Here is a 26623-nt window from a genome sequence, read left to right as displayed (position 1 = left end):
TAATAGAATACAAACAGAGTTTGCTTGTAAGAATAAATTGCTATTAGTTGCTCTAGGAGTGAACTGCTTGTTAATTACTATGAATGTTAAAAATTAACTGCTGCAAGAATTCATTGCTTTAAAGTACCCATCACAGTGCCTGGTACATAGTGAGACTCAGCATTAATTAGCTATAATTACTGTCATTCTTGCATCAACATTTGAGCACCCACTCTGTGCCAAAATTCATGGGAGGCCTCAAGGGTCTTGGGAGAGAGTGCAGAGCTGGGCTTGGTTTGGTCCCTGAGCACTCAGTACAGTTAAGAGGTGGCAGAGGGGAAATATAGAGACATCCAAATGTGTGGAAAGTACCAAACAATACAAAACAAAGTCATAAAAAGGTGAGATGTGGGAGGGCTTCCTGGAGGAGAAGGACTTTGACTGGTGTTTTGATGTCTGGGAGTGTAATGACAATGTAATTAATGTTTATCAAACACTTGCTCTGTGCCAGCAATATTGTGTTCTGCCTGTATTATGTTACTTAAGGCTCATAATAGTGATAACTAGTTAGGACTATCATACCCATTTCATGGATGAAGAAACTGAGGCTTAGAGAGACTAAGACATTTGCCAAGATCACTCAAGCCTGAATTTAAATTCCCAGTTACTTGAACTCTGAAGCCCCACACTCTTCCATTCACCAGGTAGATGGATGAAAAGTTGCAGAATTAGAAAAAGGGTGTGTACAAGCATTAACTGCACACCTGTTTTGGAAGTATGCCAGACCCTGGGCTAGGCCCTTGGCCTATTTGATCACATGCAATCCTTATAACAAGCCATATGACGTAGAAAACAATTTATTCCCATTCTACAGATGTGGCAACTGAGGCTTGAAATGGTTGAGTGTTTTACACAAGATCAAACTAGAAAGTGGTAGCATTGGGGTCTGACTCTAGGTAATCCAAATCCCCAATCCACGTTTTGTCTCAAATCTCAGTCCCAGGTGTTATGTCTCTGACATCAGGCATAGGCCATGGGAATAGAGAATTAATTGTCCAACTCTAAATATTTAAGGGTCCTTAAAGGGAATAGAGGATGGAGCAATTGGGGCTGGATTGCAGAAAGTTAGATGCCTGTTCATGCAGTTCATATGGCAGGCAATGGGGAGCCATGAAAGATTATAGAGTAGGAGCATGGTGGGGCCAGAGCCACATCTTCCACAGATAAATCTCACTGTAGCACCTAAGATGGATTGGATGGGAGCGAGAGATGGAGCAGGAACCCCACCAGGTGATACTGGCGTTAGATGACAAGCGATATGGAGAAAATGGCCTTCTGCTGGGGAAGGAAAACAGAGAGCTCAGCGATGAGAAACAGCCAGGGACAGGGCCATTAGCCTTATCAAAAAGCTGATTTCTCTTAGCAAAGTATTTAATACAATTTTCCACTATTAGGACCCAAACCTGGGCTAGCAAGATTATTAATTCTAAAGATAATCATTAAGCTGGGCAGATGGTATTTTAATATATGGCAACAGGCAAGCTATTGTCATTTTTTCCCTTCTATCTTGATTGCAGGTCACCCAATTAGGGCTGGCGTCAAATGCCCCTTCCTGGAGGCAGTGAGATAAGGCTTAATGTTCTCAAACAAGAGCTATTGGCTGTGACGAGAGGTCCATAAATATTAATAAATCTATAATTAGTCCTGTGAAAAGGGGGATCAATCCAGGAGAAGATTCTACCCATTAATACGAGAAATCACTTTTGCAAAGTTGATGGGAAAGCAAGGCTTTTCTGTTCCAAATGCCAGACTGTTCTTTGTTCTAAGAAGATACAATTCTGTTGATTCTACCAGCCCCTTGATTCACATCTTATTCTAAGAGAGTAACTGGGGGTGGTGAGAATACCCAGAGGGCTCAGTCAGGAAGAAAAGACTTTTCAGAGGCAGTGAAAGAAGGCTGGGGTCCCCATGATCTTGTCTTTAATTAGTTTAATGTTTAACTTTTATAATTTTAAGTTACTGTGTTCAGAATCCCAATAAGCAAAGACTTCTTGTTTTTCATATAAAATTCATGTGGGATCATGGGCTAAATGAAGCGGGCTTGTAGAGCTGTACGCAGAAATCTGAATGTGTTACTTCTTTTTTTTTTTTGCCCGTGCCACTGGGCATGTGGGGTCGCAGTTCCTCACCCAGGAATGGAACCTGTGCCCCCTGAAGTGAAAGTGCAGATTCTTAACCACTAGACTTCCGGCGAAATCCCATATGTTACTTTTCTATTTAAAAGTTTTTAGTGAGGTCTCACATACACCCAATAAAACACACAAGTCTGGAAGTGTAAAGCTCAGTGGCTTCTACGTATGTGTATCACTACATGAATGTAAGCAAACTCCAGGAGATAGTGGAGGACAGAGGAGTCTAGTGTGCTACAGTCCATGGGGTTGCAAAGCCTCAGAGACAACTTAGTGATTGAACACGAACAACCACCACCACTACCTGGATTGAGATAATGTTTCCTTTACTCCAGAGGCCTCCCTTGTGCTAGACTAACCAGGTAACACTTTTTCGATTTCTACTACTATAGACAGTCTGCTTGTTCTTGAACTTCATACAAATGGAATCACACAACACGAACTTCTGTGTCTGGCTTCTTTCACTCCTTATTATGTTTCCATATCAGAAGTGACTGATTTGTTCTTAAATCATTGTTTCTGCTTTTTGCCTTATCACAAAAGTAACACTTGTCCTTGTATAAATGACATAAAGCGCAAATGAATAGAAAAGAAACCAAAGGACATCACCCTTGTACTTAAGTACTTCTAAGAGCATCTCCCTATATTTAAAAATTAGATTAATTAGGCATGTCCATGGTTGAGATTTTGGAAAATGAAAGACCTCTGGTTGCAATGGACAGAAACTCAACTTCAACTAACTTGAGCAAGATTCAATTTGTTGGCTCATGTAACTTAATAGACCCATGTTCCCCTAACAGTGGAACAGGGAATTGGAACAGTGTGTGTCTTTTTCTCCCCATTCTTCCCTGTCATGGCTTTAGTGAATCAAAAAGGTTCTTCTCTGACCGCTGAAATGACTACCAGCAACCCGATTCAAGTTCCCATTTCAGCAACCCTAGCTGAGAGGGCACAACCCACGGTGTTTATAAGCAATCCCAGGGCAAAGTCTGATTGGCTTTGCTGGAGTCACGTGATCATCCTTGGACCAATCATTCTGGCTATGCTAATGAAGGACTTTTGATTGGCCAGCCTGAGCGACTGGTGACTACTTCAACCCCTCCAGGAGCAGAGGGGTGAAGAGGGAAAGGGTTCCCCCAAGAGCACCTGAAGAAGGTAGGCTGGAAGAGTGCTGGGGTCACTAAACTAGGGGACCCCGTGTCTGTCTGCTCTGTGGGGCAGGAAGTCCTTCAAGGAGGGGGCTGAGGTGGCTTCCCCTCCTTTGTGCGCTCTTACTCAGCTGGCTGTTTTAGTCTTCGCCTTCTGTGCCTCCACCTCATGTTTTTTTCAAAGGCAAAAAAAGCTTTGGGGCTTAAAAAAATGAGCCATCCTGCGGAGAAGACAAACCTTAACCATCTAGTCAAAACTAGCCGACCCCGATGAGCTCCTGCGTACACCCGGCCAGCCTCCTGGCTGGGTCCTCGCCCGCCCGCCCGGCATCCAGCCCAGAGCCTGGCACCAAGGCGGTGCCTTCAGATGTTGTTTGACTAAATGGATGGAGATGGTGACAGCACTCCTCGAGCATTCGCGGTGTGCCAATTCTCCATAATTTTCTAGACATCTTGCTTTACCCTCACAACTGTCTTCTGTGGTAGTGTTTTGATTTCCATATAACAGATTTGCTCTTTTATTTGTGTCACTATATATTTGCTATCGAGTGTCTAGGGGGTGCAAGACAGGCAACATACTGGCTCTCTTTCACGAAGCTTACAGTCTAGAGGATGGGGAAACTGAAGCTGGCAGAGAGGGCGCGGAGTGGGGAGGTGGGTGGGGGCTGGGAGGAGGGGAGGCTCTTCCCACCTCCATCTGGGAGGGGTCCAAAACAGGGATGAGAGAGGTCACCCGAGCTCTGAGCTGGGCTCGGAGGGGATGGGGAACTCAGCAACTGCTTCCCCGGGAGCCTGGACCGGTTTCAGCCGGTCCAGGGCACCCGGGCTGCTCCAGCCGGGCCCTCTCCCCTCCCTCTTCCCGCCTCCGCTGCTTCGGGCTCAGTGATTGACGCGGTAATTGGCGCGCGTAGGCACCGGGCTAATTGAGGTCGGGCTGCAAATTGCTGCAGCGGTGGGCGCGGGGACTGCGCGCTCTCCCTCCCCTTGCTGGGCCGGGTGTGGGGACCGGGTAGGGGTGAGGGGGTGGCACGGGTCCCCGCCCCTCCGTTCCCGGTGGAGGGGAGATGCTGAACCACGGCGGCCGGTATCCTGAGGACTCCCGGGCTCTCTGTCTGATTTCAACGGGATGGGAGATTCCAGCAGGGGAGCTGTGGGGGCAGGGAGCCCCCCAACCCAGGTTGAATCCCCTCCCTGGTGCCTGCGCTCCTGGGGAGGGAGGGGCAGGAGAAATAGGCCCAGAATCTATCTTCGCCTCATCCAGCAGCTGGGGGCTCATGGCCAATAATTTCCCCTCTTCCAGCCTCTATCTCATACACTCCCTCACTCACGCATTCCTTCGTTCACTCAGCACCTTCACTGGGTGCCTTATGTGTTTCGCACACTGAAGATGAAGTTGGAATCGGGCGACATGGTCCCATCCTCTGGACGCTAAATCCCAATGGGGAGACAAATCTACCAACCGATATTTATTATTACAAACAGAGGTGCTGGGAGAGGCCTTATCTGCAGAGATTAATATGGTGATCAAAGAGGGTAAGGGGGCCTCTCTGTAGAAGGGACATTACAGCTGAAGTCTGAGGGGTGAGAACACAGTGGGAGTGGTGTGTGTGAAGGGGCAAAGGAAGACCACATCTCCAGGAGAGGTGGGCAGAAAAAGCCTGATGAACTGGGGTCCCATATTGTGAAGGTCGCTGCAACTTGCTTGCTTGGGCTCACATCCTCCTGAGATGGAGGCGTGTTGATACAGAAGCCACCAATGCAGAGGTGATTTCTCATCTGCTGCCCAGCAGGACTCTTGTTTGGAGAGGGACAAGGAAGCTGACAGGGCTGGAGGCTCAGTGCAGAAGCTGGCATGGGGAGGAAAGGGTAGCAAATATACCAGGTGGGACTTCCCTGGTGGTTCAGGCTCGGAGCTTCCAATGCAGGGGACGCTGGTCCCATCCCTGGTTGAGGAATTACGATCTCACATGTCAGGTGGTTGGAGGAGGGCATGGCAACCCACTCCAGTATTCTTGCTTGGAGAATCCCAAGGACAGAGGAGCCTGGTGGGCTACAGTCCATGGGGTCGCAGAGAGCTGGACACAACTGAGTGGTTTAGCATACATATCCATACTTGCAAAGAGATGGAAATTTTTAGGTAAAATGTATGGATGTGAGCGGAGAAGGCAATGGCAAGCCACTCCAGTACTCTTGCCTAGAAAATCCCATGGATGGAGGAGCCTGGTAGGCTGCAGTCCCTGGGATCGCTAAGGGTCGGACACGACTGAGCGACTTCACTTTCACTTTTCACTTTCGCACACTGGAGAAGGAAATGGCAACCCACTCCAGTGTTCTTGCCTGGAGAATCCCAGGGACGGGGGAGCCTGGTGGGCTTCCGTCTAAGGGGTCACACAGAGTCGGACACGACTGAAGTGACTCAGCAGCAGCAGCAGCATGGATGTGAGAGTTGGACTGTGAAGAAAGCTGATCGCCGAAGAATTGATGCTTTTGAACTGTGGTGTTGGAGAAGACTCTTGAGAGTCCCTTGGACTGCAAGGAGATCCAACCAGTCCATTCTAAAGGAGATCAGAACTGGGTGTTCATTGGAAGGACTGATACTAAAGCTGAAACTCCAATACTTCGGTCACCTCATGCAAAGAGTTGACTCACTGGAAATGACTCTGATTCTGGGATGGATTGGGGGCGGGAGGAGAAGGGGACAACAGAGAATGGGATGGCTGGATGGCATCACCGACATGATGGACATGAGTTTGAGTGAACTCCGGGAGTTGGTGATGGACGGGGAGGCCTGGCGTGCTGTGATTCATGGGGTCGCAAAGAGTCGGACACGACTGAGCGACTGAACTGAACTGAACTGAAGCAATAAATTATTATCAAGTGAGAGGAAAGACTGGGAGCCTGGGGTAGGAGACAGACAATTTGTATCACTGGTAATAACTGAATATTTAAATATGTGCCTGTAATACTTTTATAATAATTTTTAAACTAGTTTCCAAACAAAAGCAAGTGAACCTGGAAACCCAAATCCCTGGAAGCCACATATATGTGTATGTCTTCCAGTCACTTGACCCTGATGCTCTGAGGACCCATCAGAAGTGGTTTTCACCCAACCCAGTGTCACCACTGGGACATGTCTGCTTTGGTTCAGCGAGATTGTATCATCTATCTAATTTCTTTCTGCTTTGTCTTTTATAATTTACTCTTAAGATTAGATTGTATTTTATATTTAACTCTAAAAATTTTATAATGGCCATTGGCCATAAGTGTGAAAGATCTGAACTTGACAGCTTTGTAAATTACCGGCCCGTACCAGTCTGTTCCTGTCTGACTCCATCCAGGTCATCCTCCCCCTAGCCACCCCAGAGCTCTAAGGAGCAAATCCAATCCCATAACTCCCACGGCTGCTGAAATCTCCTCAGGACTCCCTGCTGCCCTCAGCATAACTAGTAACAACAAGGGCATCCACAGACAGAGCACTGACCATTGCCCAAGGCCGGCTTTACATGGATTGTCTCTTGAGTTGTCACGAAGACCCAGAGAGGCAGGGATCATCTTAAACCATTTGATGAGGAAGTGGACCCTGTGGACTGTAGCCCGCCAGGCTCCTATGTCCATGGGATTCTCCAGGCAAGAATACTGGAGCGGGTTGCCATTTCCTCCTCCAGAGGATCTTCCTGACCCAGGGATCTAATTGGTGTCTTCTGTCTCCTGCATTAGTAGGCGGATTCTTTACCACTAGCGCCACCTGGGAAGCCCCACAAGTATGGATATACAAGTAATTCCTTTCTCTCCAACACAGTCAATATTTTACAGCCTGCTTTTTTCAGTTAACGATGTGTCTGGGAGATCATTTCATATTAATTCTTATAACAGCTATATAAGAATCCAGTGTGTAAGTGGACCATTATTTAACCAGGTCTTGCTAGAAAATATTTTGGCTGTTTCTTCAGTGTGTGTGTAGGAGAAATGAGATTGATAGTTAAGATCAGATCAGATCAGATCAGATCAGTCGCTCAGTCGTGTCCGACTCTCCGCGACCCCATGAATCACAGCATGCCAGGCCTCCCTGTCCATCACCAACTCCCAGAGCTCACTCAAACTCATGTCCACAGAGTCGGTGATGCCATCCAGCCGTCTCATTCTCCGTCGTCCCCTTCTCCTCCCGCCCCCAACCTTTCCCAGCATCAGAGTCTTTTCCAGTGAGTCAACTCGTCGCATGAGGTGGCCAAAGTATTGCAGCTTCAGCTTTAGCATCAGTCCCTCCAATGAACATCCAGGATTGATCTCCTCTAAAATGGACTGGTTGGATCTCCTTGCAGTATAAGGGACTCTCAAGAGTCTTCTCCAACACCACAGTTCAAAAGCATCGATTCTTCAGCAATCAGCCTTCTTCACAGTCCAACTCTCACATCCATACATGACCACGGGAAAAACCATTGCCTTGACTAGATGGACCTTGGTTGGCAAAGTAATGTCTCTGCTTTTTAATATACTATCAAGGTTGGTCATAACTTTCCTTCCAAGGAGCAAGTGTCTTTTAATTTCATGGCTGCAATCAGCATCTGCAGTGATTTTGGAGCCCAAAAAAACAAAGTCTGACACTGTTTCCACTGTTTTTCCATCTATTTCCCATGAAGTGATTGATAGTTAAAGGGGACAGATATTCTTTTTTCTTTTTTTAATATTTATTTATTTTACTGCACCAGGGCTTAGTTGCACCATGCAGGATCTTTGATCTTCATTTCGATGTGTGGAATCTTTAGTTGCGGCCTGTGGGATCTAATTTCCTGACTAGGGATCAAACCCAGACCCCCTGTATTGCGAGCACAGAGCTTTAGCCCTGGGACCACCAAGGAAGTCCTGTGGAAAGACCTTCTTTATGTTGATAAATGTTTCCAAATGATCACCTTGTAGGGAACACTGTTGATGCTCCACTATGGTCTCCTTGGGTTTGCTGTGAGTGTGCCAATGTTCTCTGTTTTGCTCCTGATAGTTCACACTTGTGACCTTCTGCAGCAGCCAGCCCATAGGCTATTGGAGCTGCTTTGCCCATAAAACAACTGAAATGCCTGAACGTAAGTCCTACCACAGGGGACTTTCAATGACTGGCCCAGGAGAATGAAAGCCCAGTTCTTATGTCTTGAGGCTGGACAAACTCTGATGTGTAATTTATACTCCAGAGCTCCCCGTGGGACCAGGTTGAGGCTGGAACTTTGCCTAAAATCTAACTGTGGCAGGCAGCCTCCAAGATGGCCCCAGGATGCTCACCCCCTGGTAGTCATCCCCACCTTTTGAATCTAGACTGTGATGTGACCACTTCCAAGAGTAGTCTATCAGAAGACTGAAGCTTCTGTTTTGGGAACTCTCTCTTGTCCCCTCTCTCTTTCAGATTTCTTATTGTGTCCTGTTCTAAGCCACATTACAGAGTGGTCCATGTGCAGGGAGCTGATGCTCCCTGGCCAGCCTCCAGGAAGGACCTGAGGCCTGTCAGCACTTACAGAAATGAGTTTAGAAGTGGATCTTCTCTCAGTCCAGCCTTGAGAAGCCTGCAGCTCTGGTCAAGACCTTGACTGCATCCTTTTGAGAGACCCCGAGAAAACTTAAGAGACCCCATCTAGCTAAGGCATTCCTGGATTCCTGACTCACAGAAACCATGAGATAATAAATGTTGATGGTTTTAGATTCTAATTTGGGGAAATTTGTTATGCAGCAACAGCTAACTGATACATATATCTTGCTTGGCTTCCTCCCTTCCCTATCTTGCTTCCCCCACACCCTTCCCAGTATTCAAAGGGAGCACTCCTGTAATAAGTTATGTGCACAGGAATTCTCATCTCCTTCCAGGAAACCAACCCACCCACCCCTATAGGATTTATGCAGTGTTCACTGCCTACATTTGGGGGGGAAAGGAGCTATTCCCTCACAGCGTCACAACATCATTTGCTATCAAACTTTTAAACTCAAATGTTGTCATGAATTGGACATGACAAGAGGACTCTTGATTCCAAAGAGGATTACACAATGAGGTCTGTATGTCAGAGCTATAGACATGTGACCCATGTGCCCCTTCTTCAGCACTCCTTGTAAATTCCCACCTCTCTGCCCTTACCTAGGCTGGGCCTTTGCTCACTTCATTTGTCCATATCTCTGTCCTTCCCATAAGGTCCTATTTACCACCCCTCCGCCCTACAGGAAGCATCTTCTGACCTCTCACTTCCTTCCCCCATGCTCCCTCAGCTCCATGTGTCCCATTCTGATGGCTGTTCTCATGGCTTTTACCCAGCTTATTATTTCTGCTCAAATATTATCTCCCTGCCTGCACTAAGAGATCTTTGCAGGATGGGACTCACCTTCCAGGAGAGTGCTGGGTACAGAGAAGCTGTGCGGCCATTCTTCATGGATGAATGTGAATGAACACGCGACCTAGGTTATGCTCAGGGAACCATCCCAACCTCCTTCTGCCCTGTCTGTCTCCAAGTCCTGCTCCTTCCCTTCCTTAGCTCTGGTCAGGCTTCACCACCTGTGCTGATGGTCAAGGCCCTTCCTGTTCCATCCCTGTTTTGCCCCCCCTTTCATTTCTTGCTGGCCCCCACCTCCCTCTCCATCCTTTTGAGCTGTTCTCAGTTCCCTAAAGATGATAACTATTGTCAGGGCCACTTCCGGGGCCCTGTGCTAAGCGTTTTACATCCTCATGATTTCTGTGCAGCAGGTACCATTAACAGCCCCATTTTACAGATCAGAAAACCAAGGCACAGAAGGGCTAAGGTCACACAGTTGGTGAACGAGGGAGGCAGATGCTCTTGGTTCCCTGCCCCACCATCAGCCTGCCCCAGGGGGCATCTGTAGCCAGACCCTGGACAGGTCAAAGGGTATCTCTGGCCTGTGGGGGCAAGTTGAGCCCACAGGGGCAGACAGGTCAAAAAAATGAGGGCAGGATTCAAACCTCCTCACTCTACAAACACCTTTCCATTGCCTCAGGACAGTTCTGCAGCCTGTTAGGCACATGCTCTTGAGCATCCCCAGCAGGACTGGGCTCCAGTTGCCCACAGCAGCTGCCTGCTCGTGAACATACCCTGCACTGGCTACCTTCCCTTCCGTTTCCGGTCTCACTTCCCTCACTGTGCTGGGATCACCCCCCAGATCTACTGCTGCTGCTGCTGCTGCTAAGTCACTTCAGTCGTGTCCGACTCTGTGTGACCCCATAGACGGAAGCCCACCAGGCTCCCCCGTCCCTGGGATTCTCCAGGCAAGAACACTGGAGTGGGTTGCCATTTCCTTCTCCAGATCTACTGCTTACATGTAAATTCTCACCTTAGGATCGGCTTTGAGGAAAACCCCGATGAAGCAAGCAGCCTCAGACTGGGATTTGCCCTCAATCTGTCTGCCTTGGGGATACCCTGCTCCACAGCCTCAAGTCCTAGCCCACCAAAAACCCTCCCTGGGGACTTCTCTGGTGGTCCAGTGGTCAGGGAACTAGATCCCACATGCTGCAACTAAGACCTGGTGCAGCCAAATAAATGAATATTAAAATAACAATAAAACCCCACCTGGAATATCCTCTCCATCCCTGATCACCTCACCTTCATCTAGAAGACCAACACAGATAGGTTTCTACAAGAAAATTTGTCTGTCATCCCCTCCCACAGCTTGAATCGGCCGCGCCCTCAGTGTCTCTCCCAGACTCTGTACAACCCCTGTGCTGCTGTCTGTGCTCCTCTGGCTCCCCTGTCACCCTGGGAAGGATGCTGTCTTCCTCATCTTGGAAAACCCCAGGTCCACGCTGGACTTCAGTAGCAGAAGAGGCCCTGGTCCATGTTCAAATCAACTGCAGCTCCGCAGATCAGATTCCTCCTCCACCCTCTGCCTCTCTACTCCTTTCCACCCCACCCCCAATCATTTAACGTCATTTCCCAGGGGCAGGCCACCGTTTCTATCTCTTAGTCTGCCTGCTTGGACACCCCCACGTCCCCCGCAGTGCCTCCCCTCTCTTGGGCACGCAGTCTTTCTCTGCGACTTCCATCACACTTCACTGCACTAATGTATTTTCCTATCTGCCTTCCCAACTGGATTGTGAGTCCTTTGAGGCCTCCTGTGTATCTTGTTTATCGCTGTATCCACACTGTGCCCCTTACAGGGTACCTATTACATAGTGGGTGCTAATAAATGTTTGTCGAATGGATGAATGAATTAATTACTTAATACACATATCCCCAGATCCCTGAAAGGAAGGATAAAGGAACTGGTGTAAATGACTTAGAACTCTCTGGGTTGTGAGAGAAGCACATCTCAAGCTGGCTTAAGTAAAAGAGGGACTTTATTGGCTCAGTCACTGGGATGCCCAAGTGGACTTCAGGCATGGCTAGATCCAGAAACCGAATAAGGCCAGCTGCAAATTCCCATTCATTTCTTCTCTGAGCTTCTCTCTGTCTCTTTCTGTCCTTCTCCCCCTCCTCCCCTTATCTTCTCCGTCTCTTCTTCCTTTCCTCTCTGTGTATTTCTCTTCATGTTGACTCTGCTTCTCTTTGAGTATTGACATTCTCTACAACCATAGGCAAGTGCAATCAGAACTTAGTTTTTTCTCTCCTTGGGCCTCAATTTCCCTCATCTGTAAAATGAAGAGGTGATTCAATCTGATGACTTCTAAGCCTCTTTCATATAGTCTTCAAGGGGATCCCAGATAACGTTTCCAGTTTCTAGTTAGGAAAACTGAGGCCCAGAGAAGCAAGTGATTTGTTCAAGGTTATTCAAGTTAGGAATGGAGTTGGCACCATAGTCCAAGTCTCTGACCTTCATGGAAAAGAGGACAGTGTCATTTTAGACACAGAGAACACCAGAGAGCAGGGCCTCAATATTACTCTGAGTCATCCACCTCCTCTCTGACTTCACCCTGGCTCATCCAATGCTGAGACTCTGGGCCATGTAAAGATTTGTGTTAAGTATCTGTACCTCAGATACCCCAGACCTGGATTTGAAAATCAGCTCTACCACTGGCACTATGGACCCTGGCAAGTCATTTCCTTTCTGAACCTCTATTCTTCTCATCTGGAAAATGAGAAAATAATAGTAACAGTGAGCCCTACCCTTCTGGGTTGTGTCTAGGATTCCAGGAGGAAATGAAAGTAAAGCTCACAGCACAAGGCCTGGCAAGGGCACAGGGAGAAAACTCATCTATCTTTGTCTGGGACCATCTTGCTGTTATAACTTAAAGTCTCACGATTCAGGAACCCCTCCATCCTAGGAAACGTGGATGGTTGGTCACTCTATCAGGCAGGCACCCACATCTGGCAGCAGAGAGTAAAAGGTGTCCTCAGAAGACCCTAGAAATCAGGCTCAAGCAAGCCAGATGGCCTGGAACAATGGAGGAGTCTTGCCCAAGGTGATGCTGGGGAGCATCCCAGCCTTTGCATTTCAGAGCCACTAGCACGGTAAGGAGGCCTGAGATGCTGCAGCTCTCTGCTTTTCTCACCGACCCCCTCTCCTAGTTTCCAGAACATTCAGGGGCTCTCAGAAACTCTGACTTCAAGAGCATATAGCTGGAAAAGCCCCCCAATCTTACCCCCTCTCACTGGGCACACTCCCATTGTACAGATGGCAAAACCAAGGTCCAGAGATGGGGAAACAACTGGCCCAGTGTCTCGTGGTGGGCTGTCTCCAGTTTGTCTGACTTTGCAAGTGGGCTCCTGGATGCTTTTGGTGAAAATTCAGTTTACACCTATGCTGGGGTGGGAGCTGGAAGATACGGATGAGTGAGGTCAGCGTGGTGGGGGATGGGCACAGCGTCAGCCCAGTTCTCAAGGCCGCAGACTCTCTCAGTAGCCTCCCTGGGCCTGAGTGAGCCGTCTGTGAAAAGAGAAGGTGACAATCTCACCTGGAGTGCCCTAGGCACTGTGGTTTAGGAGCGACTGAGAGCTCTGGGCAGTGTTCGTCCTTGTGTGTATCGGATTGGAAGACTGCTTTAGTGTTTCTGAAATCTTGGACATCCCCAGATCACACCTGCATTATTAGTTAATATTGTTCTTTAAAATAATTGGCTTGTCAAAAACTTAAAGTATTTTAAGGGACTATGTCATATCACTTATTTGATATACCAGTTGCGTACCTTTCTCACCCTATTTAAAGTAAGTTCATGACTTCCCTGATGGTACAGTGGATAAGAATCCACCAGCTAGTGCAGGGGACACAGTTTCGATCCCTGGTCTGGGAAGATTCCACATGCCGCAGAGCGACTAAGCCCGCCTGCCCTAGAACCCGCACGCCACAACTACCGAGCCCGTGTGCTGTGACTGCCTAGAGCCTGTGCTCCGCAATAAGAGAAGCCACCACACTGAGAAGCCCGCACACCGCAAGGAAGAGTAGCCCCCCTGTTCACTGCAACTACAGAAAACCCACACAGCAACGCAGACCCAGCGCAGCCAAAAATAGAAAAAAATAACATTTTTTAAAAGAGAGAGACATAATATTATTTTTTAAAGTAAGTTCAAAACTATTCAAATAAAGGTTTAATCCTGAAATAGCCCCCTGCCAAAACCTCGGGTATACCCCCAGCACATAGTACTTTGCAAAACAGTGAGTTCATCTAATCCACATCCCCTGCATCCTGAGATGTGTAAAGCAAGGTCCAGAAAGAAGCAAGGATGCAGCTGAAGTCACACACAGTGAGTGCTAAGGCTGTATGCAGACTCTGCCAGTGTCACCACCACTCTGGGACAGAAGCCGCTGTTCAAAGGAGCCAGGGCTTTTCCTACTTCTAGGCATTTGCACAGCCCATGCCCTGTCCTGGAAAGTCTTCTTCCCTCAGCTGTCCTAGGTCAACTCCTGTCCATCCTTTGAGACTCTGTCACTTTCTCTGGAGCATCCTTGGCAGGCAGAGTGAATCTGACTCACTTGTAAGCCCAGATTGCAGTGGCCTCCTTGGGAGGCCCTCTCTTTCCACTGAGCCAGGAGTGTCCTCCAAGGTAGGGCCATGTCTGGTTTATTTCTACTGGGAATGGGTACCCTGGGGCTGGACACCCAGGAGTCCATGAGCAGCACTGGTTAATTAGGGGAGGCTGAGGGCAGTAGGAAGCTGAGTGCTGCAGAATTGATGCTTTTGAACTGTGGTGTTGGAGAAGACTCTTGAGAGTCCCTTGGACTGCAAGGAGATCAAACCAGTCAGTCCTAAAGGAGATCGATCCTAAATATTCACTGGAAGGACTTATGCTGAAGCTGAAGCTCCAATACTTTGGCCACCTGATTCGAAGAGCTGACTCACTGGAAAAGACCCTGATGCTGGGAAAGATTGAAGGCGGGAGGAGAGGGGGACGACAGAGGATGAGATGGTTGGATGGCATCACTGACTCGATGGACGTGAGTTTGAGCAAGCTCTGGGAGTTGGTGATGGACTGGGAAGCCTGGCGTGCTGCAGTCCCTGAGGTTGCAGAGTCAGACATGACTGAGCAACTGAACTGAACTGAGGACAGTAGGGCCCTGAGGTCTGGGTCAGTCCTGTCCAGGCTCAAGAGAGACAGGGCCACCAGGCCAGCAACTCATCCCAGTGATGAAATACTTCAACTCGGACCCCCATCACTCCACCAGATACATTTCAGCAGCTGAGAAACAAGTTCAAGGGCTCACCTGGGTCCGTTGCTTAGCAACAGGAGGCTGTAAATGACATCGCTCTGACACTTTAACTAACCCCTCCACGGCAGGCAGAGGATAATGAAGGCAAAGGCAGACGGCGAGACGGAATTAAAAACCTGACCCAGGAAACAGCAGAGGCAGGTGCTGGGGAAAGCAAGAGCCCGCAGCAGGTATATGTGGGCCTGGGGATGTGGGAGGGATCTCTCAGACACTTACTGGCTGCCCTGTTTCTAGGAGCCTTGATCAGAGTTCTGGGCATGTTTGCTAACCTATAAAGGGGATTTGCGGAGCTTGGTCCCTAATGACAAAGTTAGGCCTTCCCGGGCATGGTGCCTGTAATTCCAGCGGTGGCCACTAGGAGGACAGCAACGACTCCAGCGCAGTGGACAGAACTTAGATCTTTTATGCAGTGGTCCCCAACGTTTTTGCACCAGGGACTGGTTTCATGGAAGACAATTTTTCTACACATCAGGAGGGGGATGGTTTCAGGATGATTCAAGAGCAGTGCATTTACTGTGCACTTTATTTCTGTTAGTATTACATCAGCTCCACCTCAGATCATCAGGCATTAGATCCTAGAGTTTGGTGACCCCTGTTTGTTTGTTTGTTTTAATTTGACTATGCTAGGTCTTAGTTGAGGCCATGAACTCTGCATTGCAGCATGCAAACCCTTAGTTGCAGCATGTGGGATCCAGTTCCCTGACCAGGGAATGAATTTGGGGCCCCTGCACTGGGAACGTGGAGTTTTAGCCACTGGACCACCAGGGAAGTCCTGAGGACCCCTGTTTTATAGAATTCCTAAACTGGCAGCGAACGTAGATGAGGGTAGGGGGTGCAGGGGACATTGATTCAGCACAACTTTACTTTTTTAAAACTCGTCTGACTGTCATAATAGCTCCATAACTTAGGGAAGTATTTTCATTTTACAGATGAAGAAACTGAAAGCCATTCATTGAACAAATGTTAATTGAGCACCTCCTGTGGGCCAGACCCTGCTCCAGGCTCTATATGTAGAACAGTGAGGAAGACAAACATCTCTGCCCTCTTGGAGCTGCCATTCTAATCTAGGGGATAGATAATAAATAAGTAAAATGTATCAGCTGATGATAAGGGCTCTGGGGGAAAGTAAAGCAGGAAAGGGCATAGGCAATCTGGGGGAAGTGAATAATTTGAGTGGTCAGAAAAGGCCGTACTGAGAGGCCACTGAACAAAGATTTCAGGGAAGTGAGGAGCAAGCCGTGTGAATATTCAGAGGAAGGATGTACCAGGCAACGATCCCGAGGTGGGGGTAAGATTGGGGTTTATCAGATGTAGTAAGGAGTCCAGTGTGGCCTCAGTGGGTGAGAAAGGAGGAAAGTAGGAAGACGGGAAGTGAGGTGGTGGGGCCAGGTTATATAGGGCCCTTGTAGGCCAATATAGGGACTCTGGGTATTTCTCTGAATGAGATGGGAGCAATAAGAATATGACCATTTAATTTACCAAATAAAAATACAGGATGTTTGATTAAATGTGAATTTCAGGGGACTTCCCTGATGGTCCAGTGGTTAAGACTCCTTGCTCCCAATACAAGGGGACTGGGTTTGATCCCTGGGCAGGGAACCAGATCCTGCTTGCTGCAACTAAGAGCCCACATGCTGCAGTGAAGATATCAGGTGCTGCAACTAAGACCTGGGACAGCCAAACAAAGTAAAAAGTAATAACAGTAAAAATTTAAAATGTGAATTCAGGTAATGAACAGATTTTTCTTTCTCTCTTTCTCTTTCTAGTGTAAGTATGTTCCACATAGTGCATGGAACATACTTCTAATAAAAATTACTTTCTGGTTACCTGGAGTTCAGATTTCACTGAGCATCCCATATTTCATCTGCCATCGTAACACTGGAGAGTGCCACAGAGGAGTGACATGGCCCGACTTGTGTTTCAAGTGGATCTCGCTGGCTAGTGTGGGGAGCACGGACCAAAGGGAGTAATGGTGAAAGCTGGGAGCCTCATGACAAGGTCATTATAGGTGATGCAGGTGAGAGATGATGGAGGCTTGGACCAGGGTGATGGTGGGGGAGGTGGTGAGAAAGGGTCAGATTCTATACACATGTTAGAGCAAGCAGGGTTTCCTGTTGGATTACATGTGGGTGTGAAAAAAAGAGGGATCAAAGGTGACTCAGGGGTTTAGCCAGAGTGACTTAAAGGATGGAGTCGTCACTGACTAAGATGGAGAAAGCCCTGAAGAAGCAGCAGTTTGGGGGCAGAAAGGGGAGACTGGGGTTCAGGTTGGACATCTTACGTTCAAAATGCATTGAGGCATCCCATAGTGAGATTTTGAGTGGTATCTGGTACAGGGTTGAATAGTGTTTCCCTCCCCCAAGTTCATGTTTACCTGGGACCTGTGAATGTGACCTTATTTGGAAACAGGGCCTTGGCAGATGTAATCGAGTTAAGATAAGATCTTGCTGAGTTGGAATGTGGATGGCGCCTTTAATCCAATGACTGGTGTGCTGTGACGGAGGACACAGGGGGAGACGCACGCTGGGATCAGAGTGGTACATCGGCAAGCCAAGACTGCCAGGGTGCCGGCAGCCACCGGCAGCTAGGCAGGAGCAGGAAACACGTTCTCTGTCAGGTGCCCCAGAAGGAAACAGCCCTGCTAACACCTTGATCTTGAACTTCTGGCCTCTGGAGTTGTAGGAATAACCAGTTGGTGGTAATTTGTTATGACAGCTGCAGAAATTAATCCAGATCTAGAGGTCTGGAGGAGAGGTCCTGGGTAGAGATAGGACCTAGTAGACATCAGGACAGAGATGATATTTACTTACTACTGTTTTATTTACTTAGCTGCATTGGGTTGAGAGATCTTCACCACGTCATGCAAGGTCTTTCATCGCAGCACACAGACACTCCAGTTGTGGCACACAGGCTCGAGTGTGTGAGCTCAGTAGTTGTGGAGCACGGGCTTAGTTGCTCTGCAGCATATTGGGTCCTAGTACTCTGTCCAGGGATCGAACTGGCATTCCTTGCACTGGAAGGCATTCTTAACCACTGGACCACCAAGGAAATCCCAGATATTTGAAGTCATGAGACTGGATGAGATTACCAAGTGAAGGTGGATGAAGAGGACCAAGGGCTGAGGCCTGGGGTCCCCAGACTGACTAGATGGGGATTTGAGGAGGGGCCAGCAGAGGATCCAGAAAAGCAGCAGCCAGTGAGGTGGGAGGGGGACCAGGCAAAGTCAAGTGAAGAAAGTGTTTCCAGAAGAGACCATAATCAATTGTATCCATCGTGACTTTCAGAGCAAATAAAACGAGAACTAAGAATTAACCATTAGGTTTAGCAGCCTGGGGGCCATGGGTGACTTTGATCAAAGCAGTTTGGGAGGAACGATGGGAGATTTAGCTTGACTGGAGCAGCTTAAGAGAGAATCGGAGATTCTCCTTTGTCTCTCTTCTCCCTCCTTCTCCTTTCCCCCGCTCCCTTTCCTTCCCTGCTCTTAAAGTGACAGCTTGGCCAGGGGCTAAGAAGACAGCGGGATCAAGGAGGCCACAGGGCCAAGGACAAGGTTGGAGTCTTGTTTACATCCAGGAGCTGAGCAAACCTGTAAATATTTTGAGGTTGATGGGAACCAGGGTTCCCAGGCTAGAAAGAAACCTGACATATTACATTGGAATTGGAGGTATTGACTTGAACTGATGGTTACAGATACATACAGATGTAACTATAGGTATACATGCACAAGTGTGTGTTTTGGTGTCTGTACGAATGTGGCATAATATTTTCTAGCTCTGTTGAGAGGCCTTGTGAGCAACGAGTCTCACTCATTTTGTTTTTGAAATACTATCCTTTCCCACTGTCTTGTCTCCTCTTGCCGTCTCGCCCTAATGCCTGGGGGAAGCCCCAGGAATATTTGCTGCCTTCCTGGCAGTAGAATCCCATCCGAGGCCCCCCGGGACAGCCCCTTCCTCAACTCGAACAAAGCAGCTCTGCTTTTATCTGCTTTTTATGTTGAGGTTCTGCAAAATATTTCTTTCGAAGTAAGGTTTACACATTGCATAAAGCTGGGAACAACTTGAATGTCCATCAGTGTGGGGAATAGATAAATAAACCGTGGATTATTCATACAGGGACCAATAAACAGCAGTGAAAATGAATGACCTAGAACTGCAGGGATGAGGCTCCCAACATAATGTCAAGTGAAAAAAATAGGCTGCAGAAAGATCCACAGAGGATGACGCTAGGTATATGGGACTCTAAACGGGTATAAAACAATACTGTTTAAGCATACGCACCAGAGTAAAAGTATTTTTAAAAACATGCCTAAAAATGCTAACCAATCAGTTTTACGTGATGGTTACCTCTGGGGAGGCAGGAAGAGGGGGATGGAGTTCAGAAGAAAAACTCAGGGGACCTCAAAGGTCTCCATAATGTTCTATTGTTTAAGCTACATGCTGGGCGCAGGGGTATTTGCTACATAACTGATTCTGTGTTTTGTAGGTTAAGATCATCTTTGGTCATCAGTGGTCTAGTGGGAAGAGCAGACTTAAGGAACCTCTTGGGGCTGGGTTTGTATCACAGTTTTTCTTAGAGGTGTGGCTATGGGCCTATGGGCAAGGAACTTCACTTATATGAGTCTTTTTTAGACCTGTAAAATGGGCATCAAGAATTCTTACCTCACGGTTTCTCTTTCCTTCTCACTCCCTCCCTCCTTCCTTCTCACTCCCTCCCTCCTTCCTTCCTTGCTTTCAATGGATATTTATTGAAGGTCTACTATGAAGAAGGTCCTTCCTGTACAAGGTACAGGTGGTAAGGTCCCTCAAGGTGCTTACAGTCTTGAGAGAGACAGTCACATATCAGACCAATACATTGACACAATTTTAAACAATGATAAGAGCTCGGAAAAAAAATAAACAGGCTTCGGTCATAGAGAATCACTGGAGACTCAGATGGAGGGATCAGAGGCGGTTTCTTAGAGACCTGAAGGTGTGGGGGTGGGAAAAGCGGGGAACGTGGCCGAGGGAACAGCATGGATAAAGGTCCTGGGGTGGGGGAGCACCGAGAGAGCTGGGGTACTGGAGTTAGAGTGAAGCTGGAGCGAGCTTGAGAACGAGGGGTCGTGGGGTACAGCGACGTGGCATGACAGGCTGGGGAGGGTGAGGTGCGTGATAAAGCATGGGCTTGCAGAGCGCGTGGCAGGACTCTCGGTATGTGTCCTCAGGAATGGCGTTGGCCTTCCCCCCATCTCTTCTTTTTTATTAAAAAAAATTTACTTATTTATGGCTGCTCCGGGTCTTCACTGCTACATAAGGGCTTTCTGTAGTTGTGGCCACCAGGGACTACTCTCTAGTTGCAGTGCGTGGGCTTTTCACTGTGGTGGCTTCTCTTGATGCGGAGCCAGGACTTTAAGGAGAGCGGGCTTCAGTAGCTGTGACTCTTGGGTTCTAGAGCATGGGCTCACTAGTTGTGGCACATGGGCTTAGTGGCTCTGCAGCATGTGGGGTCTTCCTGGACCACGGATGGAACCAGTGGCCCCTATATTGGCAGGAGGATTCTTAACCACTGAGCCACCAGGGAATTGGCTCCACCTCTTTTTGGGGGAGTGGCTGGGGTGACAAGTGGGTATCTGAGGATAGGAGGGGAGCCTGGAACCCTGGATAGCCCCCAGAAGCACCTACGATAGCCTGGACTATGGCTCCAGGTCTTTCCATCCCTCACTGCTTCCCCAGGTCTGTGCTCTCTGCCATGTTACTTGGCCGTGACTTCCCAATGGGGTTCGGACTTAACAGTGCTCAGCTGTGGGACTTGCTTGGGTCAGGGGGATGTCAGCAGAGGTGCAGTGGGCAGAGGCTTGAAAGGCATGTGCCTGGTGGTGCTTCTGCCATTGCCACAGTAGCGTGCCCAGCCTGGCCTGTGGGTCCTGGGAGGAGATGGGGGCCACCCCTGCTGACCCAGAGGTTTGCAAGCTAATTAAATGCTTCTTGTTGTTTGCCACTGAGATTTTCTCTGCTGTTTGTTATGCAACATCCAGTTCCTTGCTCCAGTAGTATCCCTGGATGCTGGGCCTTTCCTGTCTTTACCCAAATCCAAGAGGGTGGGAAGAAATCAGTGGGCTGAAGCCCAAAATTCTGGCCTTGAATCTGCCAAAGCCTCACTTTAGGCACTGGGCAAACCCTTCCCTATATGGGGCCGTGGTTTTCCCATCCATGGAATGAGACATCTCACCTTGATTGCAGAGGCCTTCATGGATTACAGCCTCAGGGAATAGGAGCTTAGTCTGTCCAAATATAACCATGTCCCTCCCCTGATTAAAACTCTCAGTGGCTCCCTGGGGCCTTCAGAGAAAAGTCAAAACTCCCTAGATGGGACTTACCTGGTGGCCCAGTGGTTAAGAATCCACCTGCCAGTGTGGGAGACAGGGATTCGATCCCTGGTCCAGAAAGATCCCACATGCCACAGGGCAGCTAAGCCTGCGCTCTGCAACAAGAGAAGCCACCGCAATGAAAAGCCCGTGCACCACAGCTAGAGAGTAGACCCCTCTCGCTGCAGCTGGAGAAAGCCCATGTGCAACAATGAAAACTTAGCACAACCAAGAATAAAAAGAAAGGAAAAAAAAAAATCTCCCTAGACTGGTATTCAAGGCCCTGCATGATTACTGCCTGCCACAGACACAGCTTGCCTCCCCCAACGCCTCACTCTTGGCTCCAGGCATGCCTTATGGGCCCCAGTCAGCCTGCTTGTCACGCTGTGCTTGTCTATGCCTCTGGGCCTTTGCACCTGCAGTTCCATTTATTTTCAAAGTCTGCCACTGCATTTCTCTGCTTTGTGAATTCCCGTCTATGGGGCGTGTTTTGTTTGTAACTAACATTCATCGAGTTCTTATTATATGCCAGGTACCATGCTAAGCCCTTTATGTGTGTGTTCCAATTTAGTCTTCAAGCAACACAATGAAGTAGGTATTATTATCAACTCCATTTTAGTTATGAATAAACAGAGGCTCAGAGCAGTAAATTGACTAGTTCAAAGTTATAAGGCTATTAAGGGCTGAGGGCCAGGGCATAAATCCAGGCAATCTGACCCCTAGGTAACAGGGAAATAGACAACAGATTTGAACCCAGGTCTGTTTCCAGGCTTCCAAGGTGGCGCTAGCGGTAAAGAACCTGCCAGCCAATGCAGGAAACATCAGAGACGGAAGTTCAATCCCTGGGTCTGGAAGATCCTCTGGAAGACAGCACGGCAGCCCACTCCAGTATTCTTGTCTGGAGAATCCCATGGACAGAAGAGCCTTGTGGGCTACAGTCCATAGGGTCTCAGAGTTGGACATGACTAAAGTGACTTAGCACAGCACACACTGTTTCCAGGGTCTATGTATTTAGTCACTTTTTCATGCCTCCTTTGCCTGCAGAATTCCTATGCAAGTGCATGAACTATATTCATTCAACTCACAAACACTTTTTGAGCACCTGCTGGGTGCCAAACACTGAAGCCAAGTTCTTTAAGGGCAGCCATTTCCTTAATCCTCACACTTGCCCTAGGCAGTCATCATTTTTACTGATCCCATTTTGCAGATGAGAACAGCTGAGGTCCAGGTGAAGTGAAGGTCATGCAGCCTGTAACTAGTGAAGCTGGAACGCATACCCAGGAAGTCAGATGCCCAGGCCCAGACTTGACCTCTTGGTCACTCTGACTCTCAGTTTGCCATAAGATTCAAGACCCAGTTCAGACACCATCTTCAGGATGTTGAATAGTGAAATTCCAGGGGATTCATGACTCAAGCCTGTCTATCAGCTCCCTCACCCAGGGGCCTCACAGCTGACAGTGCAGGGTACAGTATGGTTTGAACAGAAGTCGGGAGCCTGATAGCACTGTCAGGCAACCCCCTCTAGTTTCCAGCCTGATGTACAGACCCCCAGCCCCCACCCCACCTCATCCCTACCCGCTGGGCCTCAGGTTCTGAATCCAAATAAACACGAAGCCAAATGACTTTCACTCTGTCCCTTCCATCTCAGTGATTTTGGAGGAGAATAAATACTGAAGCCACTGGCATGAATAAAAATTAATATAGAACCATGCTAACTGCGCAAGGATGTTTTTTAAAAGGAAAAAACCCTCAATTTAAAATCTCAACACAAATAGACTCTTATAAGGTCAAATGAAAGATAAATGCCTCTGGAAAGCAAAGAAGTCATCATTTGGGCCGAATTCTCACTCTTGCTTCCTCTGCCTCTCCGTCATTCTCTCCCCGTCTCCATTTCTTTTTAGCTTCTTTGCCTCTCCTCTTACCTTCGCTTGCTCTTCTTGACTGTGTGTTTGCGTGTGTCAATTTCTCACTTTAAATTCAGTGCAGAATTTCAACCTTGGGAGAGTAGCATGACCTTGGTGAAGTCATTTTTCAGCTTTGTGCTTCAGTTTTCCAGTCTTCATGATAGGAAGTATAAGTACTCCTTGCAGAGGGACTCTAAGCATAGCAAGACAGGCCTTCATAAAGGAAAATGATGCTTCCAACCAGTGATGGGCAGTCTCACCCACCCTCTGGGTTTGGGCCTGGAGGGTGGGCAAAGACTGGGAACAAGCACCATCTGGTCACCAAGTGATGTCTGTGAGTCACTGTGGTGACTGGTCTTTTGACCTTGGCCTCTTTGCTGCCAGGCTGATTCAGTCTAGAGCTATCCTGAGAAGATGATTCTGGTTTTAAACAAAGGAGAGGGTGAGTGAAATGTAAGGCCTAGTGAGAAGGAGGCTCCTCAAAGGTGAGATAAGAGCCACAACGAATGGGACCATAACCACAGGACGAAGCCCCCAACAAGTTTACATGAAAGTCAGACGCATCGTGATTAGTAGAAGGAAATGTCCTCGACAACTAAAGGGAAACAAGGCCCCAGGAAGACCCTACTGGAATGGGAGGCCCTAGCCTGTGGTCTTTTTAGGGCAGGATCACATCTTTCTTGTTCACCATATCTCCCCAGGGCACAGCAGAGGACTTGGCTTTGTGAATATGTGCTGTACAAGCTACTTAATGAGTGAGTGTATCTATTCCTGGAGCCCCCTAAAGTGTGACTAGACACCATTCTCCCCAGAGCATAGAGCCTTTCACACAACATGTACTCATCACCCATGGGCTAAGTGTCAAATATGTGGGTTTTCTGGTTGAGATTTGCTGTTCTGCCCAGGTATCTCTTTAAGACGAAGTGGATATGAGAGGGGAAGGGGGGCATCCAGCAGACTTGGTCACTCTGACTCTCAGTTTGCCATAAGCTTCAAGATCCAGTTCAGACACCATCTTCAGAATGTTGAATAGTGGAATCCCAGGGGATTCATGACTCTAGCCTGTCCATCAGCCCCCTTACCCAGGGCTTCACAGCTGACAGTGCAGGATACAGTATGGTTTGAACAGAAGGTGGGGAGCCTGATAACACAGTCAGGCACCCCCTTCTCTAGTTTCCAGCCTGATGTGCAGGCCCCCAGCCCCCACCCCACCTCATCCCTACCCCTTGGGCCTCAGGTTCTGAATCCAAACAAACACGAAGCCAAATGACTTTCACTCTATCCCTTCCAACTCAAGAAGTGAGGGCACCTGAGTGTCACTTTGTCAAGCAGCCCAGGCATCTCTACCTTTCATTTGAGGCATTTTGATAATTGGAGGCAGAGGGTTGGATTGAAAGAGCGACAGCAGCCCATATACCCTCTCCCTCCAAGGGGCACCAAGCCCATGCAGAGAAGAGGGGTAGGACCGTGGAAACACTGGGAGTGGTAGCTTTTTGGCTCGGTAAAGTAAAGCACTTGACTAGAAGTCAGGAGCTCTGGCTTCCAAACTCAAATCACAACGAGAACATCAGGAAAACACCCCAGAGCCTGCTAACCAGCAGGATCTGATCTAGTCCTGTATCATAGACTGGGTTTACTGGAAGGCAGACTCAGAGACGGATGGAGCTCAGGATGCAGGGTGCTTATTTCTTGCAGGAAGGGGAGACCTCTTCCAAGGCCCAAAAGTGGTCTTTGGTCTAACACTCAGAAATGAATTGTCCAAGGAGACATACATGTTGACAAAACAAGAGACTTTATTGGGAAGGGGTGCCTGGGGCGGAGGGCAGGAGGATAAGGGAACCCAGGAGGACTGCTCTGCCACGTGGTTTGCAGTCTCGGGCTTTATGGTGACGGATTAGTTTCTGGGTTTCTTTGGTCAGTCATTCTGACTCAGGGTCCTCCCTGGAGGCACATGCATTGCTCTGCCAAGATGGATGCCAGCGAGAAGGTTTCTGAGAGGTGGTAGGACACATGGTGTCTCCTTTTGATGTTTCCCGAACTCTTCCGGTTAGTGGTGGCTTGTTAGTTTGGTGTTCCTTACCAGGATCTCCTGTCGTGAAAATAACTCACGCAAATGGTAACTATGGTGCCTGGCCAGGGTGGGCGGTTTCAGTCAGGGTGCTTCTCCTAACAATTAGGGAGTGCTCTTCAGGAGCAACAGCCGTGGATGAGAAGGGACGGGGTTGGGACTGAACAGAGGGAAAGCAGAGCAGTGATACAGACTCCACAGAGGAGTCAGCCAACCTTACGGATGGTTTTGAAGATAAGATGACATTTAAGTTGTCCAGAGCTGGGACAGGCCTTTACACTGCCAGTTACAGGATACAGTCAGTTACAGGATACAGCCTGCCCTAGGAAAAGGTGTTAGGTTGAATGAAGCTGTTCTCTTCAGCTGATGCAATCCTGTAGGGGACTGATAACTGGTGGCTTTCTGATGATGGCATCCCCATGGTGGGGAAGATCCTTTGGTTCTGAATGGGGGAACTGGATGTGTATCACAGCATGCTACCTACTTCTGTTAACACTAATCCTTCCTGCAATCTTACAAACTAGATATTATTATGTGATTTCACAGATAAGAAAACTGAATTTTGGAGAGTATATCTATTTGGGCTTTTCCCAAGCCACACAACCGGTAACGACTAGTTGTGGAGCTGATTCAAACCCAGGTCCTTTTGACTCTTAAGCCCTTCCTTTTTCAACTATATCTCACTGGCTTGAGATTCATTCTCCCCACCCAAAATTCTACTTGTTCACTCTGAAGACTCTGACATATAGCCTTCTATCCATGGGGACTCAGCCTCTCTGTCAAATGAGGGGTTTAAACTGTATCTAAGATTTTTAACCAGGGGTTCACATATCCCATAAAATTATAGCCTAAGTTTGGTATGTATGAGAAAAAATTTTGGAGTTGTATATATTGCTGGGTGTGTATGTTAGTCTCTCAGTCATGTCCGACTCTTTGCAACCCCATGGACTGTAGCCCGCCAGGCTCCTCTGTCCATGGGATTCTCCAGGCAAGAATACTGGAGTGGGTAACCATTCCCCTCTCCAGAGGATCTTTCTGACCCAGGGATTGAACCCAGGTCTTCTGCATTGTAGGCAGATTCTTCACCATCTGAGCCACCAGGGAAGCCCGTATTTCTGAGCAGAGGATCCTGAAAGGTTTTTGAATCCCCAAGGAGGTTGAGACAAACCAGACTGGATGGCTTAAGGTCCTCTGCAGCTCACGTGTGCTGCAATTCTTTATCCTTGAAAGCTGAAAGATCACGGAGCCAAAGCCTTCCATCCTCTCTGGCAAGGTCCCACCAACTTTTTTTTTTTTTTTTTAATTGAAGGATAATTGCTTTACAGAGTTTTTTTGTTTTCTGTCAAAGCTCAACATGAATCAGCCATAGGTAT

Source organism: Moschus berezovskii, chromosome 15 (genome assembly GCF_049115385.1).
Source record: "Moschus berezovskii isolate FMDL1 chromosome 15, NW_MosBer_1.0, whole genome shotgun sequence".
NCBI classification, from domain to species: Eukaryota; Metazoa; Chordata; class Mammalia; order Artiodactyla; family Moschidae; genus Moschus; species Moschus berezovskii.
Note: the sequence above shows the minus strand (reverse complement) of the source record.